Raw genomic sequence first — 22029 nt, 5'->3', positions numbered from 1 at the left:
CCTGTGAAACTGAATCCATTAAACTTCTTTTCTTTATAACTTACCCATTCTTGGGTAGTTTTTTACAGTGGTATGATAAAGGACTAATACATACACCATCCACCAGGGATGATAATTCCTGGAGAACCTAACGAAGCAGCATCAATGGGTTGTGAAATACATTTAATTGTCAAATTAGGTGCTGAAGACACTGACCAACAAAGCTTAGAACCAAGGGGAAAGAAAATAAAAGACTCAAATTGGTTTTCAAGTTGCCAACAAAATGAGTTAAGCAGAAATATGTTCTCTGTGCTTAGTTCTGCATACAGACACTTTTTAAAAGTAAAATTCATTTAGCTTAAATTAATGGAATTAAATAAAGTAAATGCAGGTCAGTAGGGAATTACTGGAGCATGTGAGCAACGATGCTGTGGACGCTCATGCCTGTTTGAAGAGTAAAAACAGCCTGTTCATTCACTGACGTGCCATGGGTGATAGATCTTCTCCTAAAATAGCGTCTGTGCAAAAGATAGGAGGAAACGATCGCCTATTAATTTGGTTTTTAAGTCCAGATGAAGAACCTTGAAAATAGCCAAAGAGCCAAAAATACTGAGTAACTTCACATTCAGAGGGACTATTTCTTCTCTCTATATATAGCAAGTCAAAAATAGACATCTCAGATTCTGGGACTGCAAGGGCTGAAGGACATCTACGCCCACCAACTGGAGAGAAAATTTATAATAAATCCCCCTAGGTTATCAGTTTGCTTAAATGTCACCACCTCTGCAAACTTCCCAAACAAATGTGACCTTTTCCATAACCCTAATTTATTCAATTTACATGTGCCATTTTGTGTCTATTTTCATCCATCCAACAAATAGTCACTGAGTTAATACTCCTTCTCAGAAATTGTGTTTGGTTTGGGGACACAAGTTATCATGTCTTCCTTACGCAACTTATCGTCTATTGGGGTATTGACAGAAAAATAATCAAAATATTAATTAATTATAAAGATGGTAAGTATTGAGAGGAAACTTGGCTTTGGGTGATAATTTTTTCCCTCCAGAAAAAATAATATTCCAACTTGGACCTATAGGTTAAACAAAACTTTTAAAGGCAAAAAAAGTGAAGGAAAAGCAGGCAGGACACTGTCAAAATAGTTCAGAACATGTTTTATAACAACCACAATTCTGTCTGTATCATGTATATGGGAATTAAATACCTGTTTTCTGAGCAAGGGCCTAGCACAGGGCAGGAGTGTATCTTCTAGGTATTTAGGGGTTTATGGCTATTGGTGGTTGAAAATACACTAACAGAAAAGACGTTAAGAGGAGGAAATGTAATTTTTCACTGGCGATTTGAGACACTGCATTGCCATTCCAACAGCCACTTTTAATTCACGTAGCTCTTGTATTCCCATGGTCAATATCACCCTTAAAACAGGTATAACATTTACTTAACTGTATTGAGCTGCATTTATCATTTTAACCAGAAGTGAAAATTCTTATTTCTTTTTTAAAAGTATTCACCACATTTTCAAGCTCTCCTCATTCTGTTTCCAAGAGTCAGAGTTTTTCTCCAGTGCATTGGAAATGCAGATTGTAACCATTTCTAATTTGATTTTTGACTTTTGCCCCAAGAGAATGACCTCAAAACAACAAAGAGAAGAATGAAAATAATCAAACGGGAAGTGAAGTTCATGGCAGGAAAATGATGCAAGAGAAGTCATGGTCTGTGTCATAAATCATTCATAAATGTAGGTAACATTGGAATTTGATGAATGAAACATTTGAGAAAAGTCCATCTACTGTTTGACTACCACACAGGCACCAGCTCCTCCTTTGATTAAAATGAACAATCTACACCCTAATCAATTGCGTCCCAGGTGCCATAAAATCTGCAAACATTATGATTTCAGAATTAGATGTAATGATTACAAGTAACTGCAGAGAAGGCAAATCACTTGGAAATGGATAATGCCCCCGTATCTGTAAAGCTGGTTGGGGCAGATGCTATATAAAATGAATGCTGGCCTGGCACAGTGGGTTACGCCTGTAATCCTAGAACTTCCAGAGACCAAGGAAAGCAGATCACCTAAGGTAGGAAGTTCGAGGCCAGCCTGGCCAACATGGTGAACACCATCTCTACTAAAAAAGAAACACAAAAATTAGCTGGATGTGGTGGTGGGTGCTTATAATCCCAGCTACTTGGGAGGCTGAGGCAGGAGAATCACTTAAACCCAGGAGGGAGAGGTTGCAGTAAGCCATGATTGTGCCACTGCCCTCCAGCCTGGGCAACAGAGCAAGACTCTGTCTCAAAACAAAAACAAAAACAAAAACAAAAAACAAAAGAAGACAAACAACAATGATAACAACAAAATGAATGCTAGCTGTGACACCAAACATCTGCTATACAAGAGATTCCTAACAGGTAGCTGGAAACCACTCAGAAAGAGTAAAGGTGATCCTTAGGAGGTAACATGGGTTTACTATGAAAAAGTGATGGCAAGCAAATCCCCTTCTATTCCTTAGACAACAAATGCTGGAGAGGATGTGGAGAAATAGGAATACTCCTACACAGTTGGTGGGAGTGTAAATTAGTTCAACCATTGTGGAAGACAGTGTGGCGATTTCTCAAGGATATAGAAATGGAAATTCCATTTGACCCAATAATCCCATTACTGGGTATGTACCCAAAGAACTATAAATCGTTCTCCTACAAAGACACATGCACATGTATGTTCATTGCAGCCCTGTGTACAATAGCAAAGACCTGGAATCAACTCAAATGCCCATCAATGATAGACTGGACAAAGAAAATGTGGTACATATACACCATGGAATACTATGTAGCCATAAAAAAACGATGAGTTCATGTCCTTTGCAGGGACTTCCATGAATCTGGAAGCCATCATTCTCAGCAAACTGACACAAGAACAGAAAACCAAATACCGCATGTTCTCGCACATAGGTGGGTGTTGAACAATGAGAACACGTAGACTCAGGGAGAGGAGCATCACATACTGGGGGAAGTTGTGGGGGTTAGGCGAGGGACAGCAGGGGGGTGGGGAGGGTGGGGAGGGATAACATAGGGAGAAATGCTGGATATAGTATACACCTAAAGTAAAATTTAAAAAAAATTTAAAAAGGACCTAGACAGTTGAACTAACTAATGCTGTAGTTTGAGTGTATTGCCGTATTCATGCAATTAATATGGAATGTGGGCTGGAGCTTAGACTCAGGGCTAACTCATCAATGTACCCAAACAATGTTAATAAATGGAACAGCTGTGCACATATGTGTACATATCTTCCAGCATGATTCACAAGCTTCTCGGAAGCTGGCCTTATGGTTGTCATTTATCATTTAATTTCCTGGGCTGCATAGCACATAGTAATAACTCAGTAAATGAAAGATCGTCAGGTAGAAATCATTGGAAGAGAAGAACGCATTGGAAATGTGGGTGGTCATTCTCTAAAATCATATAAAATACTTAAAACAGACTATAGGCTGTTAGAAAGCAAAGTCAGAGTTCTCTGTCTGGTTGGACATTTTTATCAATGATGGAAAAGATGACCTGAGAAGATGGTGTTTACCAAATTTACAGACGGTGCAGACCCATAGTTAGCTTGCAAGCAGAGTGACAGAATCATGATTTAAAACTATATTTATAGACTGAATTCTATTTTAGAAGTTGCTTCCCATGTGCCAGGTGCTCTGCTATGTGCCTTACACACATGAGCTAATTAAGCTAAATGAATGCACAGTGCATACATGAGGGCTTTCAGCTTAAGACTAAGGGAGAGTCAGGCATATGGGAAAAATTGTGGGATGGGTCTATTTTCAGGAAGGCTAAGGAGCCCTCATGGCCACGGAGATGAGGAAGCTGGGGAAGGAACCCATGACAGTAAGAGAGCCTTGGCCATTGGAGACATAGAAGACGTCCATGTCCTTATCACCAGAACCTGTGAATGTCTTACCTTATACAGCCAAAGAGACTTTGCACATGTGATTTAATTAATGATGTTGAGATGGGGAGATTGTCCTGGATTAGCCAGGTGTGTCTTATGTTATCACAACTGCCCTTAGAAGAGGTAGGAGCATCCAGGTACAGTGGCTCATGCCTGTAATCCCAGCATTTTTGGAGGCCAGGGCGGGTGGATCACATGAAGTCAAGAGTTTAAGACCAGCATGGCCAACATGATGAAGCCCACTCTCTACTAAATATACAAAAATTAGCCACATGTGGTGGCGCATACTGTAATCCCAGCTACCTGGGAAGCTGAGACACAAAAATGGCTTGAACCCGGGAGGTGGAGGTTACAGTGAGCAGAGATGACGCTGCTGTACTCCAATCTGGGAGACAGAGTGAGATCCCCATCTCAAAAAAAAAAAAAGAGGTTGGAGCTAGAGGAAAAGGAGGTGTAATGATGGAGCAGATTGGAGTGATGCGCTTTGAAGGTGGGAGGGAGGGACCATGAGCCAAGGAATGTGGCGGTCCCCAGGAACTGGAAAAAGCAAGAAAACCAGTTCTTCCCTGAAGCCTCTGGCAGAAATTGAGCCCGGCTAACACCTCAATTTTATCCCCCTAAGACTCCTTCCAGATATCTGATCTCCAGAACCATAAGATAATAAGTTCTTATAGATCTTGCTTCAAGCCACTGAATTTGTGATAATTTGTCACAGCAGCAATGAGAAACTCTATAACACAGAGGAATGGGAAATTCTGAGAATAGTGAGTCTCTGTCACTCCTAGGCTGGCCTCTGGCCCCACACTTGCAGTCATAGCTGAGTCCCTTAAAGAAAGGTGATGGGCCACTGCCAGGGGCAGGTGAGGGGCTTCAAGACAGAGGCTGTGTCTTGAAGACAGTGTCTGGCGGAAGTAATAAATGAAACAGCGGCTCCATTTTTAAACGTTGCTGATCTAACACAACATAATGCAGAAATGAAGCAAAGCTTCTCTACTTCTCATGACTGACTCTTGCCTTTCACTATGACTTCTCATCTACTTTGCCAAAAAAATCCCATCAGCTTTACCTACACAACACCTTACCACTTTTCACTGCATCTGTAGCCACATTTGGGGCCAAGGCAGTACCATCTACCACCTGAAACATTTCAATGGCTCCCAACTGACTTCCCTCTTGACTTCCCCTCTGTTCCCAAATCAGCAGCCCGAAGGATTGCATCACACAACAAGGCATGATGATTTCATTAAATATTATTATTATTATTGAGACAGAATCTCACTCTGTCGCCCAGGCTGGAGTGCAATGGCACAATCTCGGCTCATTGCAACCTCTGCCTCCCAGGTTCAAGTGATTCTCCTACCTCAGCCTCCTAAATAGATGGGATTATAGGCATGCACCACCACACCCAGCTAACTTTAGTATTTTTTGTAGAGACAGGGTTTCGCCATGTTGGTCAGGCTGGTCTCAAACTGACCTTGTGATCCGCCCACCTCGGGCTCCCAAAGTGTTGGGATTACAGGCAAGAGCCATCACTCCCAGTCTATTATTATTTTTTAAGACAGGGTCTCACTCTGTCGCTCACGCTAGAGTGCAGTGGCGTGATCTTGGCCCACTGCAATCTCCGCCTCCTGGGTTCAAGAAATTCTCCTGCCTCAGCCTCCTCAGGTAGCTGGGACCACAGGCACCCACCACCACACCCAGCTGATTTTTGTATTATTAATAGCGACAGGGTTTCACCATGTTCTCCAGGCTGGCCTTGAACTCCCAACCTTAGGTGATCGAAATGCCTTGGCCTCCCAAAGAGCTGGGATGACAGGTGTAAGCCACTGTTCCTGGCCTTATTAAATATTATTCTTATTGAAGATTTTGATACACAAGCGTCAGGCCAAATAATGTTAATGATAATCGCAAATTTTGTTAAATACTAACTATGCCTGAAGCATGTTTCTGAGCATTTTCAGGGTGAGCAAAGTGGCTCACACCTATAACCCAGCACTTTGAGAGGCCCAGGTGTGAGGACTGCTTAAAGTCAGGAGTTCAAGACCAGCCTAGGAAAGTAGTGAGAGCCCTCGCTATCTCTACAAAAATTTTTAAAAATAAAAATGGGTTAGGCCTGATGTCATGCACCTATAGTCTCCGTTTCTAGGGAGGCTGTGGCAGGAGGATCTGTTAAACCCAGGAGCTGGAGGCTACAGTAAGTTATGGTCTTGCAATGGTATTACAGTCTCTGTGATAGAACATGATCCCATCTGAAAGAAGGAAAGAAAGGAGGACAGAAGGAAGGGATGAAGGGAGGGAGGGAGGGGGAGGGAAGGAGGCAGGCAAGCAAGCAAGCATATTTCTGGACATATTCATATAAACTCCTTAAATCATCACAGTAACTCTATAAATTACCAGTGTTAACCCCACTTTGCAGATGAGCAAACTGAGTCACTAAGAATGATTTGCTCCAAGTCACAAAGCTGGTACAGTAGCCAGGACTGCAGGTGCCCCCGACTGGAGGTTCAAAACCTTGTGATGGCTGGCTTCCCATCACATTTACACTAAATGCCCAAGTCCCTGTGATACCTGACAAGACCTCATGCCGTTCACATCTCTGATTTCCCCCCAAGATCATCTTTGTACTCACCTGCCTTCAAGCCCCCACCATTTATACCCTTGGAGCCCCTGTTTTTGTTTTGTTTGCTTTGTTTTGTTTTTGAGACGGAGTCTCACTCTGTCGCCAAGCTGGAATGCAGCGGTGCAATCTTGGCTCACTGCAACCTCTGCCTCCTGGGTTGAAGCGATTCTCCTGCCTCAGCCTCCCAAGTAGCCGGAACAAAGGCGCACACCACCATGCCCAGCTAATTTTTGTACTTATAGCGGAGATGGGGTTTCACCATATTGGCCAGGATGGTCTCAATCTCCTGACCTCGTATTCTGCCTGCCTCAGCCTCCCAAAGTGGTGGGATTACAGGTGTGAGCCACCGTGCCCGGCCGGAGACCCCCCGGTTTTATCGGCTAGTAGATTTCTCTGACACCAGCCAACTGAGCAGACATTTACTCGGATACCTGATCTGCCTATTGAGAAGTACCACGTGGTGCCTCCTGGGCTTGGAAAGTGGGCTGGACTGGTCCTTTTTCCTCCCTCTTACAAGGCTTGTGTAAAGACTTATCTTTTCTTTCTGTATTTTCCCTGTCAGCATCCACCTGCCTCACCCACGCTAGAACCAGGTGTCACTCTTGACTCCTTCTACCACATCTGCAGCCACAGGATCCTCCATTCTCTCTCCCAACTGTATCCAAACCACCAGCTTCTCCCAAACCCATGACCCCTAATTCAGTTCAATCACCTGCCTTTCCCCACCTAGACCATGGCAGTAGCATCTTTTTATTTTATTTTTTGAGATAGGGTCCTGCTCTGTCACCCAGACTGCAGAGCAGTGGCACAATCATGGCTCACTGCAGCCTCAAATTCCTGGGCTCAGGGAATCCTCCCTCCTCAGCCCTCCAAGTAGATGGGACTACAGGTCCATAACATCATACCTGGCTCATTTTTGTATTTTTTTTTTTTCTGGAGATGAGGACTCACCATGTTGCCCATGCTGGCCTCAAACTCCTGGCCTCAAAAATATCCTCCTATCTCAGCCTCCCGAAGTGCTGAGGCGACAGGCATGAGCTACTGTTCCTGGCCACTGAAGCTCCTTAACTAGTCTTCCTGCCTTTCATCTTGTACCCACTGACTTATCATCCACACTGCAGCCAGAGTGGCCTTTCCAAAATGCAAACAGAACCTTGTTGACAAGCACGTGGTGACTGCCTACCTCTTCCCAGGTAAAGTCTAAACTTCCCGTCAGACACAGCACACACAGCCTTGGTGACCGTTCCGCTCCCCACCTGTGTTCCCTCTCACACCTGGCTTTACCCTCCACCTGTTGGCGGAACTTGCAGCACCCAAGCACACACAGTGTTCCTGCCTCTGTTCTTCGGTCTGTGCCATTCCTTCCATCATCATGTCTTCCCTTGTCTCTCCTTTTACTTCTCCTCTACTTGAGTGTACCTAGAAAACATCCTTTTCCGTCTTCAAAGCTCTTCTCTGGGATCGTCTCATCCAGAAAGCATCTCCAAGCTCTTGTACTCAGACAGCATGAATCCAAAAGTCCTTTCTTTGTACAAATTCTGATGGTTTACGTTTGTACGTGAGAGCACACTGTCATTCCCCAGCCACATTCATTCTAAGCTCTTCAAAAGCAGAGAGCGAGTCTTACTTTTTTATATTTCCTGGGGCCCAGCACACTGCTGAGAACCTTAACCAGCACACAGTAGGTGCATTAGTCAGTTCTCACACTGCTAATAAAGACATACCCAAAGGCTGGGAGCGGTGACTCACGCCTGTGATTCCAGCACTTTGGGAGGCCAAGGCGGGTGGATTACCTGAGGTCAGGAGTTTGAGACTAGCCTGAACAGCATGGTGAAACTCCATTTCTACCACAAATACAAAAATTAGCCGGGCATGGTGGCACATGCCTGTGATCCCAGCTATTCGGGAGACTGAGGCAGGAGAATCACTTGAACCCGGGAGGCAGAGGTTGCAGTGAACTGAGATCATGCCACTGCACTCCAGCCTAGGCAACAAGAGGAAAACTGCATCTCAAAAAAAAAAAGAAGAAACATACCCAAGATTTTTGTTTTGTTTTGTTTTAGATGAAGTTTCACGCTTGTTGCCCAGACTGGAGTATAATGGTGCGATCTCGGCTCACTGCAACCTCTGCCTCCTGGCAGTTCTCCTGCCTCAGCCTCCTGAATAGCTGGGATCACAGGCATGTGCCACCATGCCCAGCTAATTTTAGTAGAGATGGAGGGGGCGGGGAGGGGGCGCTCACTATGTGGGTCAGGCTGATCTCAAACTCCTGACCTCAGGTAATCCACCCACCTAGGCCTCCCAAAGTGCTGGGATTATGGGTATGAGCAACCACACCTGGTGAGGAAAGACATTTAATTGACTCACAGTTCACATTCATAGCAGAAGGCAAACGGGAAAGCAAGACCTGTCCATTACATGGCAGCAGGCAAGACAGCGTGTACAGGAGAACTCCCATTTATAAAAACCGTCAGATCCCGTGAGACTTACGCAATTCCATGAGAAGCCTATGGGGAAAACCGCCCCTGTGACCCAATTATCTCCACCTGGCCCCGCCTTTGACACGTGGGAATTATTACAATTCAAAATGAGATTAGGGTGGAGACACAGCCAAACCGCATCAGTAGCCACTGACATAATATTTATTGAACCTCGAACAAACAGGAAAATAGGTGCACGTGGATGAATGAATGATGAATCACCTGCATTGCACTTGAGAAGATACGAGGGCCTACAGGATCTATAGAAAAGGGGATACTGCGTAAATATAAGAAATAGCTTTCTGACAATTGCTAATTCTATTATGTAAGGGACTCTCTCCGGGGTCAACAAGAAACCCTGCAGTAGCAGGGGTCGGGGGCTAGCAAGGATCCCAGGGCTGAGTGCATGTCTGATGCTAAGGTTTTGCTCCTTCATCAAGACCTTTTTTTCCACCTTCCCCAAAGCTCTCTCCACAGACACATTTCAAACATGTAGAACTTGCTTGATGATAGTTAAAATCCAACACCAATCACAGCTGGCAATCCAGAGGCAGCCACATTTCATGGCTAATAACGGAATAAGCTCCTTAATCCCCCACACAAGGATGCCTGCCAAATCAGTGGGAGGGGTGCACCATCTCCTCTTCCAGGGGAACAGCACAGAACAGGTGCACGTCACCCAGCATGCGCCTGCCAGACAAGCCTGTGCACGCCACAGGTCCATAAACCCAACCGCATCTCAAATGTGCTGTGATCTAAGAATAGGCTTTACTATTTCCTACACGATACTCTGATAAAGCTAATAAATCTCAAGTAAAACAAGCAATCACAGCCTCATTTCTGTGTTGAATTTATTCAGACTTCAGATTGCTACTTTGACTCAAAAATAGAAGTTCCCGCATTATATGGAATAAACATGATTGTATCAAAGAATTATATAGATGAGCATGCATATTTTATTTATGTAGCCCAATGAATATTCTTCTCATTGTAGATTCCAGGATGTGAGCCACTTTCAGATAATAGTAACAGTAATGATGGTGATGATGACAGCAAGCTTATTATTCAGTGCATGTTAAGCACTTTACAGACATTAATTCCTAGAATCACCATAACAACCCTATAAAGTAACAGAATTACTTCTGTTTTACAGATGAGAAAACCGAGGCACAGAAAGCACGACTTACTTCCTTAACAGAATATGCCTCTATTAGAAAGAATAAAACTTACAATGTAAAGGAACTACATACACATACATGTATTTTTGTAGGCCACCCAGTAAATACAGCTCTTGTGGAAAATTTCAGTATATGAACTTTTCCAGATTAATAATAACAATAATGCAAATGGTAACAGCCAATTTATGAAATGCTAACTATGCATCAAGCACATTTGTTTTTTTGCTTTCTTTCTTTCTTTTCTTTTCTTTTTTTTTTTTTTTTTTTTTTTTTTTTTTTTTTTTTTTTTTTTTTTTTTTGAGACAAGGTCTCACTCTGTTGTCTAGGCTGAAGTGCAGTGGCTCACTGCAACCTCCGCCTCCCAGGCTCAAGCAATCTTCCCACTTCAGCCTCCCCGGTGGCTGGAACTAGAGGCAAACACCACCACACCTGGCTAACTGTTTTGTATTTGTTGTAGAGATGGGGTCTCACTATGTTGCCCAGGCTGATCTTGAACTCCTGGGCTCAAGTGATTCTCCTGCCTTGGCCTCCCGAAGTGCTGGGATTACAGGCATAAGCCACTGTGTGCGGCTCTCATCAAGCACATTTGTAAGAACTTTCATGCATTAACTCCTAAGCCCTCGCGGCAATACTATAAATTATCCTTATTATTCCATTTTACAGATGAGAAAACTGAGGCCCAGGATGTGATTCTCTCCCAGTCATACATCTGGTAACCAGGAGCTGAACTCAGGCCAACTGGCTTTGCAAGTCGTGCAATACTCTGAAATCACTATATCATTATAGAATCATTCTATCATTCTATCATGCTGGTAATATAACTGTTTAAATCATTATAAATCACAACATATAATTGTATATAGAATTAAATCATACTAGTAATACATTATATCATACCGGTAATATAACTGTTTGCAAAAAATAATTTTCTTCACTTGGCTGCTTCACATCCTCCTCAACATTTTTCCTCTTTGCATTAAGGTGTTAAGAAGAATTCAAGACCGTTCAGCACAAATACACAAACGCCATGTCCATACATACGCTTCTTTATTCTGCCCGTTCCTGCTTCACACTGGCAAACTGTTCTGTCTAAATTCTCAACACAACTTTAATTGCATAAAATATTCCAAATGAGGTCATGCTCAGTGTTTAGAGCTACTCCCCTGCATCACCAGCCATATTTCAGCTATGTCGGAAATGTTTCCTATAGGCTGGAGTCTGGCGCTCTCAGTGACAAGGGGAATAACGTAAACGTAAGATGATGATTATAATGAAGAAACACTCTGGACGGTTTTTATCACCTGAAATCCACAGGAAGCCTGCCAAGAGGGTGGAAGCGCTTTCCATCAGCAGAGGGCACATTTACGTGCAGCCAGACCTTCACTTTATAAGATTTAATATGGAAATACTACACTTAAAACGATTTATATAAAAGTCTCTTTTCCCATTGTTATCGGGCTTCTGTGTCATTCCACAGCATATCAGCCCTTCCCTAGTTTGCAACATCAGCAGGGCTCGTCTATAATAACTAGACACACTGGAGTTCTCCCCATAGTCTGCAATGGAATCATAGAAACTCAGTTATTCACTGAGAACAAACACTGAAAGGGCAAAACAGTGATGGAGAGTTGGTGTCAGGGTGTCAATGAAAGGACTCCAGGGATGACAGCGTGACCCCCAAACGCTTAAGAAGTTTAGACCACTGAGAGCTAGAGCCTGTTATGGGCAAATCCCAGGAGACACATAGCAGGAGTTTGTAGCGGTCAAGACAGGTCTAACTTATTTCCCTTTGTTCAACCTCTGGATGATCAGACACACTTGAAATTTCAGAAAACACGTTTCAAATTGCTTCTGTCTCAGTGGGTGTACACCGGCCTCTCTGCCTGTCTTTCTGAGGTGTGCCTGTGAGAAGGAACAGGTTTGTTCTGACTTTTGAGACAAGGTCTCCTTCTTTCGCCCAGGGTGCAGTGCAGTGGGGCAATCATGGCTCAGTGCCGCCTCGACCTCCTGGGCTTGAGATCCTCCTACCTCAGCCTCCCGAGTAGCTGGGACCACAGGTATGCGCCACCACACCAGGCCTATTTCAGTCTTTTCTTTCAAAACCCACCCTGCCGTTCTCTGACTCCTAGACTATCTCTTTTCCTTTTCCTTATCCTCTGCTTTCTTCTCTCTCTTGCTAGGACTCTCTCCTTCTGCCTCCCTCTCTTCCTCTTGCTTTCATTTTCTCTCTTCTTCTTCTTTCTCTCTCTTCTTCACCCATCTCTCTTTCTCTTCATCTCCTCATCTGTTTCTGTACCTGTCTTTCTATGTTTGTCTTTTGCATAGAGAGGGAGAGGGAAGGAGAGATGGAAGGAAAGGGGAGGAGGAGGAGGGAGAGAGAGAGAGAGAGAGGGAGAATGAAAGAAACACCTAGCCAAAATAAAAAGTAAAATGTCAACAAGAATGTAATATTCAGCAACATTAAATAGATGACATGTACCTAGTGGTAGCCAGGGGCTGGGGGGATGGGGAAACGGGGAAGGGTTGCTTAATCGGTACGGGATTCTTTTTGGGAAGCTAATGTACTAAACACCATGGAATTGTACACTTGACAATCATTAATATTATGCTATGTAAATTTTGCCTCCTTAAAAAGGTAAAAAGAGTAATTGTTATTAAACTCCCTGAATAAACTTGAAGCCCCCTCTGAAAGAGAAGCAAACTCTATTAAAATGTGTGTGTATGTGAATTAGATATACAGAATAAACCAGGCAATACAAATCTACCCCACAGAAACGGCTATAAAGTCCATCAAACTGCTTTCAAAACAGACAGAATTTTCTTAACAATAACAAAAAAGTAATAAATCACATTCAAGAGATAAACTTGTTATTATTTGTAGGAACATGAAGTTGTGGGTCACAGTTTTTCTATTAGCCCAGGCACCTGCCCTGTGAAACTGACCCTTGGACACAACACAGCACTGCCTAATCCCAAACCCACAGGAATGGTGAGGGGTGGGGTAGTGGGTATACAGAAGGTGAACGTAACACTACTGCTAATCTTCAATATCACTGGAATTTTCAGGAGAGGCTGTTAATTTGATGAAGCGTATTTAACGAGAAGACAATGATTTTAGAGTATTCTTCTTCCCGCTTAGCTATGAATGCTTAAAGTGAAAGCCCAAAGGTACCCTCCCCAAACTTCACACCTGTTGACCATACTTCTCTCCATCCTCTCTGCATATGGAAGTAGATTCTTGCTAAATAGAAAGCAACCCATGACAGAGAATCCTGGTTTCTCCCTCAATTCAGATTTCAGCTCAATGCTTTGCAAAACAATATTATTAAAAAATAAAAAGTTATTCTCATTATCAAGGTCAAATAAGTTCATTGTGGAAAGCTGCAAAGATATTAAACAACATATAGCAAAAATATTTAGTTCATCCATAGCTTCAATATCCAAGTAGGGATAATATTGCAGAGTATTTTTTCTTACATTCTGCTTTGTGTATTGACTTAGATGCAATGAACACAAATATCTATAGATAGCCTTTTTCAAAACAAAATTAAAACCTACTGCAAACAGTGTTGTATAAATTGTTTGTTTCCATTTTGCAGCATCTCAGGAACACTCTTCCGTCTCATTGAACCTTATCTTGAGGCATTAATTACCATGGTTGCAAGATTATTTCATCTTAGAAGAAGAATTCTTATGTGTCTTTCCTCTGTGTATTCCAGGGTTTATCTTTGTTATAAACTTAGATCTCCAGTATACACATGGCCACATCTCAATAGCTGAACATTTAGGTTGCTTATGTTTTGAGCCCTGTAAACAACACTGCAATGAACATCTTTGTAGATACGCCTTCACAATGTAATTATCTCCCCACATTCCCCCCCGCCCACACACACACGCACACACACACTGCTCTGAAGATGTGCTAGGGTTTCACAACCTCAGCACTATTAGCACTTGAAGCTGGATAATTCTTTATGGTGGGGGTTGTCCTGTGTACTACATAACGCTGAGATGCTGAGCAGCATCCCTGGAGCCCCCTTCCTTCATTTTGACATTTAGACATGTTTCCATACATGGTTCGATGTCCCCCAGAGGAGGGCACAGGATTACTACCTGTTGATAACCACTGGAATATTGTAATGGAAGCAATCAGTAATATGAGACAGTCTCAATTCATCTTTGATACTTGTCCTTCAAGTTGCCAGACACCTTAAACTGCCTCCCTGATGCAGGCAACACTTTTTTTTTTTTTTTTTTTTTTTAGATGGAGTCTCACTCTGTCACCCAGCCTGGAATCCAGTGGTGCAATCTCTAGGCTCATTTCAACCTCTTACTCCAGGGTTCAAGCAATTCTCCTGCCTCAGCCTCCCAAGTAGCTGGGACTACAGGCATGCACCACCACATCTGGCTAATTTTTGTATTTTTAGTAGAGGCAGGGTTTCACCATGTGGGCCACATTGGTCTTGAACTCCTGACCTCTTGATCTGCCTGCCTTGGGCCTCCCAAAGTCCTGGGGTTACAGGCATGAACCACGGCGCCCAGCCATAACTGGCATTTCTTACACGGACAACTTACCCAAATGCCAAGCCCATTTCCCAGCCTCAAGACCCATGCTCCCTACCCTCTGTGTGTTACTAGGATTAAATGTGGATCTCTTATCTGGGCTCCTTTATTCTCAGCTGTTCTGATTCCCTCTGGATTGTGGCCTTCTTGGCCGGCAGTGCTGCATCTTAGCTGAACCGTCACCCCATGGTTGGGATTCCTACACATCCCCACGTCTTCCGGGCCATGTCCCTGCGTCATTGCTACTCTTCCACTGTGTCTTGTTCTTAGTCATTACCCACACCCCTGTAGCAGGAAGACATACTTCCTTTTTTTTCTCTCTCTCTTTTTTTTTTTTTTTTGGTTTTGAGACAGAATCTTGCTGTGTTGCTGAGGCTGAAGTGCAGTGGCACAAACTTGTTTCACTGCAACCTTCGCCTCCCAGGTTCCAGCAATTCTCCCACATCAGCCTCCGGAGTAGCTGGGATTACAGGCACGCACCATCACACCCAGCTAACTTTTGTATTTTTATTAGAGACAGGGTTTCACCATGTTGCCCAAGCTGGTCTGAAACTCCTGACCTCAGGTGATCTGCCTGCCTCAGCCTCCCAAAGTGCTGGGATTACAGGTGTGGGCCACCACCGCTGGTCAGGAGGACGTACTTCCTACAGGAATAACGTCAAGATTTATTATGAAACTCTCAAAAAGTTTCTCTGCAGCTTGCAGAAGGCAGAACAAAATGCTGGTCAGATGTACACCACAAACATTTGTATGGTTATCAGAGAAAGTTTGGTGTTGAGAGACTAGACAGAAATGAACAGCATCTACCCGAGAGGAAAAACATTATGAAAGGAGAGTTCTGAACTACTCAAAATTGTGAAGACATTCAATCAACCCAGCTAACCTTTATCTAGCGGTGGACTGGATAAAGAAAACGTGATACATATACAGCACGGAATACTATGCAGCCATAAAAAAGAAAATCATTTCCTTTGCAGCAACATGGACACAGCTAGAGGCCATTAACCTAAGTGAATTAACACAGGAACAGAAAACTGAATACTGCATGTTCTCACTTGTTTTTGTTGTCATTTGTTTGTTTGTTTTTGAGATGGAGTCTGGCTCTGTCGCCAGGCTGGAGTGCAGTCATATGATCTCAGCTCACTGCAACCTCTGGTGCCTCCTGGGTTCCAGCGATTCTGCTGCCTCAGCCTCCCAAGTAGCTGAGACTTTGGGTGTGCACCACCGTGTCCGGCTAGCATTTTTTTTTCTTTCTTTTTTTGTATTTTTAGTAGAGACGGGGTTTCACTATGTTGGCCAGGATGGTCTCCATCTCCTGACCTCGTGATCCGCCCACCTTGGCCTCCCAAAGCTCTGAGATCACAGGTGTGAGTCACCAAGCCCAGCTGTTCTCACTTGTAAACAGGAGCTAAGCATTTGATATGATTCAGATCGGGGTCTTCACCAAATCTCATGTCAAATTATGGTCTCCAATGTTGGAGGCGGGACCTGGTAGGAGGTGGTTGGCTCACAGGGGTGGATTTATCAACAATGGTTTAGCACCATCCCCTTGGTGCTATTCTTGGGCTACTGAGTGAGTTTCCATGAGATCTGGTTGTCTAAAAGTGTGCAGCGTCTTCCCTCCTGCTCGCTCTTGCTCCTGCTCCTGCCGTGTGAGACTCCCACTGTGTCTTCTGCCTTGACTGGAAGCTTCCTGAGGCCTCCCCAGGAGCAGAAGCCACTATGCTTCCTGTACAGCCTGCAGAACCACGAGCTTCTCTTCTTTAAAAATTACCAGTCTCAGGCATTTCTTTATAACAGTGCGAGAATGGACTAATACAAGTGGGCTAACACATGGACATAAAGACGGGACTAGACACTGGGGACCACTGGAGGGGACAGAGAGGGAGGATGGCATGGGCTGAAGAACTACCTATTGGGTACCATCCTCATTACCTGAGTGACAGGATCATCCACACCCTAGACCTCAGCATCACAAAGTACACCCATATAACAAACCTGCACATGTCCCTCTGAAGTCAAAGAAAGTCGAATTTAAAAAAAAAAAAAAAAGGGAGAGCTGGCTGGGCGTGCTGGTTCATGCCTATAATACTGACACTGAGAGGCCGAGTTGAACTGATTACCTGAGGTCAGGAGTTCGAGACCAGCCTGGCCAACATGGTGAAACTCCATCTCTACCAAAAAAATATAAAAATTATCCAGGTATGGTGACACGTGCCTATAGTCCCAGCTACTCAGGAGGCTGAGACAGGGGAATCACTTGAACCCAGGAGGTGGAGGTTGCAGCGAGCAGAGATCATGCTACCGCATTCCAGCCTGGGTGGCAGAGGAAGACTTTGTCTCAAAAACAAAAAAACAAACAAACAGACAAAGTGTTCTGGTCCTAAAAGGTAGGAGCAGGGAATGGGACCACAGTCTATTGGATGGGATCTGTGGTGAGTGGAGAGGTCTTTTAGCATAAAGCTGCCGAGGTTTATGGTGTAAAACTCTGCACAGAGCTAAACCAAGGTTAAGATAAAACTGCATATTGAAAAGATATGTGGAGATGCCCATTCACGATGATTAGTGTGTTAAATTTACCTCAATCAATTTTTTTGTGATCTGAAGCACCCGTGTTTTCTTCCATGCCAGTGTCATTCATGGTGATGCTGGGAGGCAGGAACAAATAGAATGCAATATTATTTCCACATTATGCAAAATATATTTGAGCCACCTCCATGCTCATGACCATAATGAATGTGTCAACGTTTGCTGAAAATCTTGTTAAAAAGTACATTTCCTTCCTTCTAAGAAGCATTCCCCTGACGACAAAATTCTGATTCAGAATTCATAACCTCCTTAAAAGTAGAACTTCCTTGAATAAAATCGCCTGGTCCTCAGATGTGCAAACATTTTTGCATCCACATAATACGCTTTTCTCATTCAACATGATTTGTCAGATTTTCCTTTTAAAAATCCAATCAAGAGCCAACAAAGGACTCAGTGCTCATTCTCCCATAGAGAGCAGCTCCAGATGGAAGAGCAGAGATCCGAGCTGCCCTCTGTCCCCTCCCCAAGGAGAGGATGTAATCTGAACCAATGCTTTGGGGTGGCCTGGGATTCCTGAAATTGGATCAAGAAGCCTGTGGGCTTCCCTTGTTTACACCACTGTTCATTTATCTCCAAGCTTGCTGACATCCAGCCTTCATGTGATTGACTTACAAATTGGAGTATAAATTATGTCTTCTATTGCCTAGCAATTAGCCATTAAGGAATAGTAGGATCACAATACAAAGACAGAAGATGTTCACGTTGCAACGAGGGGCCATTGGAAGAAAGTCCTTCAGTCCTCCACCTTTCAGGCTTACAGTAAGTGCCCTTGAATGCAGGTCTAGCCTTTTAAAATGACAACACTATTTACTCCTTGTGCTATGTCAGCCCCATCCCACGCACAAAGCACTCAGAGAGTGCCAAATAAGTCTTCTTCATTTCCCCAGTCTTCGCCTCTTCCATCCTCTCTCTGAAAATCACTTCTCTGCAGTGAGATTGGTTCAAAGGCTGTCAATTGTGCAACCGAATGGTGACGAAATAATTAGTAGCACAAGGTGGGAACTTTCATATGAGCAAACGCCAATACACTAAAAATGAGAAACGTGATGAACTGAGGCTGTCAGTGTCATTATCTATAATAGGACCCATCCTTCAAGGTGCAAGCTAACTTTACAGCCTCACTCTTTTATCCTGATGTGGTTTTTCTCCCCGCTTTAAAGTTGAAGAATTTCCGGCTTAACATCTCATCAAAAGACTACATTTTCTTTGTTCAGCCTTGATTCAGAAACACCAATTCTTTAATTTATGTGTTCTTATTGTAAAAATAATACATGTTCATCACAGAAAATGTTGAAAGTGTAAAAAAAATGAAAGAAGTAGGGGAAAAAAAAAAAAACACTCCCCACATTCTAACCACCTGGAGGCAATTGCTGTTACTACTTTGCTGTATTTCCAATCTTTGCAACTGTGCATTTTTAACATATATGAGAAATTACTGCGTCTGTAATTTTGCTGAAGGTACATTTTTTTTTTAGCTCTGGCAAAGAGAAAGGCAAAGATTTCTCCCTTTCATCGATTGCAGAGTTGAAGCAATGGGAGAAAAGGACACTGAGGCTTTATGTGGTTAATCTGAAATGAAGATTAAAATCATTGTTAGCTGCAAAACAAGGAAATTAAGTGATTGTCACAAACAACCTGAAACAGCTCAGTGGGATCCATTAAGATTTTTAACAGCTCAGTGAAATCTAACATCTACCTGACAGCCTTGAAGGGCTGGGAAGGGGCGGGGGGGGGGGGGGGGGGGCGCTGCATCATTTCTTTGACTCTCTGTGCATTAAACAAGCGAACTTTTTACTGATTGATGGTCCAGGAAAGCTGAACTGACCTCCACCTTCAATTAACTCAGTTTGAGATCATGCCTATACCCTGATCTTCATAATCTGAGATAATAAGAGTTTTAAAAGCACAACAAGGCAAAAATGGTGGTGTGTGTGCAGCGTGTCAAAGATAGAACATGACTGGGATGTGTCATATGGTCTATGAAGGATGGGAATGGTGGGATGCCTGTAGCTATCACAGATGTGCAGCTGGGCTGTCTGCGACCACACCATGCAGGGAAGCATCTCGCTGAATGTTTTCTGAAGTGAAATTGGCATGGGCCCGCCCTACCTTTTTATTCTCCTCTGGCTCCACTGCTCAGGAATCTGGTGCCAGAAATTGGGTGGAAATGCACCTGAATTAACTCTTGCTTCTTTATTTTCTTCATTCCTTTCTTAGCACTTTGCTTCTCCCTGCAACCCTTCAATATTTATTGAGCAGCTGCTATTTAGAGACACACGTGAGTAATGAATCAAGGAGGAACATAACCAACCCCCTACACTCCACACCTTTTAGAGAGCTCACACATTCCAGCAGGGAAACTGTACGGCAACAGGTAACTTCAGCCCAGTCAGGCAAAGAGTCATGACTGTGCAATACGATACCACAGCATACACCTGGGAAGTAGAACGAAATCACAGAGTGCTTCAAAAAGGAGCAGGCATTTGAATTAGGTCTTATAAAAGAAGTCAACATGTGTGTCACATTTTAGAAAATTGAAGGCTTGGAAAAAGGTTTAGAAAATATAAGAAAAATCATGTTGGCCTATAGAATAATGACTGAGCCATTGCAAAGATAACCCTGGACATGTGTGAAAGGCTACCAAGACTGGGAGAAATGGCCACAGTGAAAAGTTTGCAAATGGTCTTTGTTTTAGAGAAAAGTTTCCAAGACCATACTCTTCCTCCACAATTAATTTCCTTCTGTTCCTCAGCAACTGCAATACAATGGTTCTTGTGCACAGAACCTTTCTGACTTTCAGGATACTGAGGGACAAAGCCCCAATGAAGAAAAGCTTATTAAACTTGCAGGAAGGGCCAGGAATGGTGACTCATCCCTGTTAATCCCAGCATAGTGGGAGGCTGAGGCAGGAGGATGGATCGAGGCCACGAGTTCAAGACCAGCCTGGGCAATATAGTGAGATCTCATCTCTACAAAAATTTTATTTTTTAAATTAGCCAAATGTAGTGGCATGTACTTGTAGCCCAGCTACTTAGGAGGCTGAGATACGAGGATCCCTTGAACCCAGGAATTAGAGGCTGCAGTGAGCTATGATTGCACCACTGCCCTCTAGCCTGGATAAAAGAGCAGGATCCTGTCTCAGAAAAGGAAAAAAAAAAAGGCTGGCAGAAAGACAATTGTCCAAAACTGTAGAAGATGTGAATTCCAAGTCCCTTTCAGATAACATCATAATGCACTTCCATTTCTCACCCAACTTTATTGCTCCTACATTTATAAACATATTCCCCAAAGAGCAGCTCTTAATATGTTCCCTTAGTCCCGGAAGTCACCTTAAGAAATTCTATTCTTTCTCCAGTACTATGAGAATGGTTCCACAAAGTGGTTAAAGGGCACATCCCCTGGATTTATGTCCAGACTCGGTCACTCATTGGCTAAAATGGCCATGCTGAACCCAAGCCTCAGCTACCCATTTGTATATTGGGGGAAATACAAGTGCCTCCCTCATGAGGTTAAATGGGATAAACCATGACACTGTCCAGTAAGCCCTCGGCAACTGTTACTCACTATTAGTACTTGGTCATGGTAACAATGAGCCAGAAGGGTGGACCCCTCTGGGGTCAGTATAATGTGTTTGAGGGCTTGGCCCAGGTCTCTTATTGGATCTTGCTCATTCAATCAGAAAATAATTTCTGAGCATATCCTGAAGATTCGATGCTACTAATAAAACTTTCTAAAGGGGAAAACATACATCCTTTCTTACAAGAAACTTCATTTTATACATATGTATCATTAAGATAAAGAAAGGTAACACCTTTCAAACCAGCAATCCCATTACTGGGTATATACCCAAAGGAATACAGAGTATTCTATTATAAAGACACATGTGCAGGTATGTGTGTTGCAGCACTGTTGACCACAGCAAAGACATGGAACCAACCTAAAGGCTCATCAGAGATAGGCTGGATAAAGAAAGTGTGGTACATATATGCCATGGAATACTATGCAGCCATAAAAAGAATGAGATCACGTTCTCTGCAGGGACATGGATCTAGCTGGGGGCCATTATTTTTAGCAAACTGACACAGGAACAGAAGACAAAATACAGCATGTTTTCATGGATAAGTGGGAGCTAAATGATGAGACACATGGACACAGAGAGGGGAACAACACACACTGGGGCTTTTCAGAGGGTAACAAGGTGAAAGGAGGAAGAAAGTCAGGAAAAATTACTAATGGGTACTAGGATTAATACCCAGGTAATGAAATAATCTGTGTAACAAATCCCCATGACACAAGTTTACCTATGTAACAAATCTGCATTTATAACCTTGAACTTAAAAGTTTTTTAAAAAAAGAAAGGAGTTTAAAAGCTCCCCTCTTTATTGAACAATTAAATAAATTCATTTGTATTTGCCTAACTGAAACTCTTATTTGATCAAGTATAAACATGGAATCAGTAGAGAGGGCCGATGGAAAGGGAAAGAAAGGTGAAAATTGGGCTGGGCGCAGTGGCTCACGCCTGTAATCCCAGCACTTTGGGAGGCTGAGGCGGGTGGACCACGAGGTCAGGAGCTCAAAACCAGCCTGGCCAATATGGTGAAGCCCCACCTCTACTAAAAATACAAAAATTTGCTGGGCGTGGTGGCACAC

At 43.3% G+C, this 22029-nt stretch overlaps 1 protein-coding gene across 1 annotated transcript in view; it reads right to left on the bottom strand.

Annotated features, from left to right (window-relative positions):
• LOC108287505 (serine/arginine-rich splicing factor SR45) overlaps positions 1-22029 on the bottom strand; it is a 1472561-nt gene that overhangs the window by 218784 nt on the left and 1231748 nt on the right. The gene's annotated exons all lie outside the window — the stretch shown is intronic.

This window comes from Cebus imitator, unplaced genomic scaffold (genome assembly GCF_001604975.1).
Source record: "Cebus imitator isolate Cc_AM_T3 unplaced genomic scaffold, Cebus_imitator-1.0 Scaffold346, whole genome shotgun sequence".
NCBI classification, from domain to species: domain Eukaryota; kingdom Metazoa; phylum Chordata; class Mammalia; order Primates; family Cebidae; genus Cebus; species Cebus imitator.
Note: the sequence above shows the minus strand (reverse complement) of the source record. Positions and strands in the feature narration are given on the sequence as shown.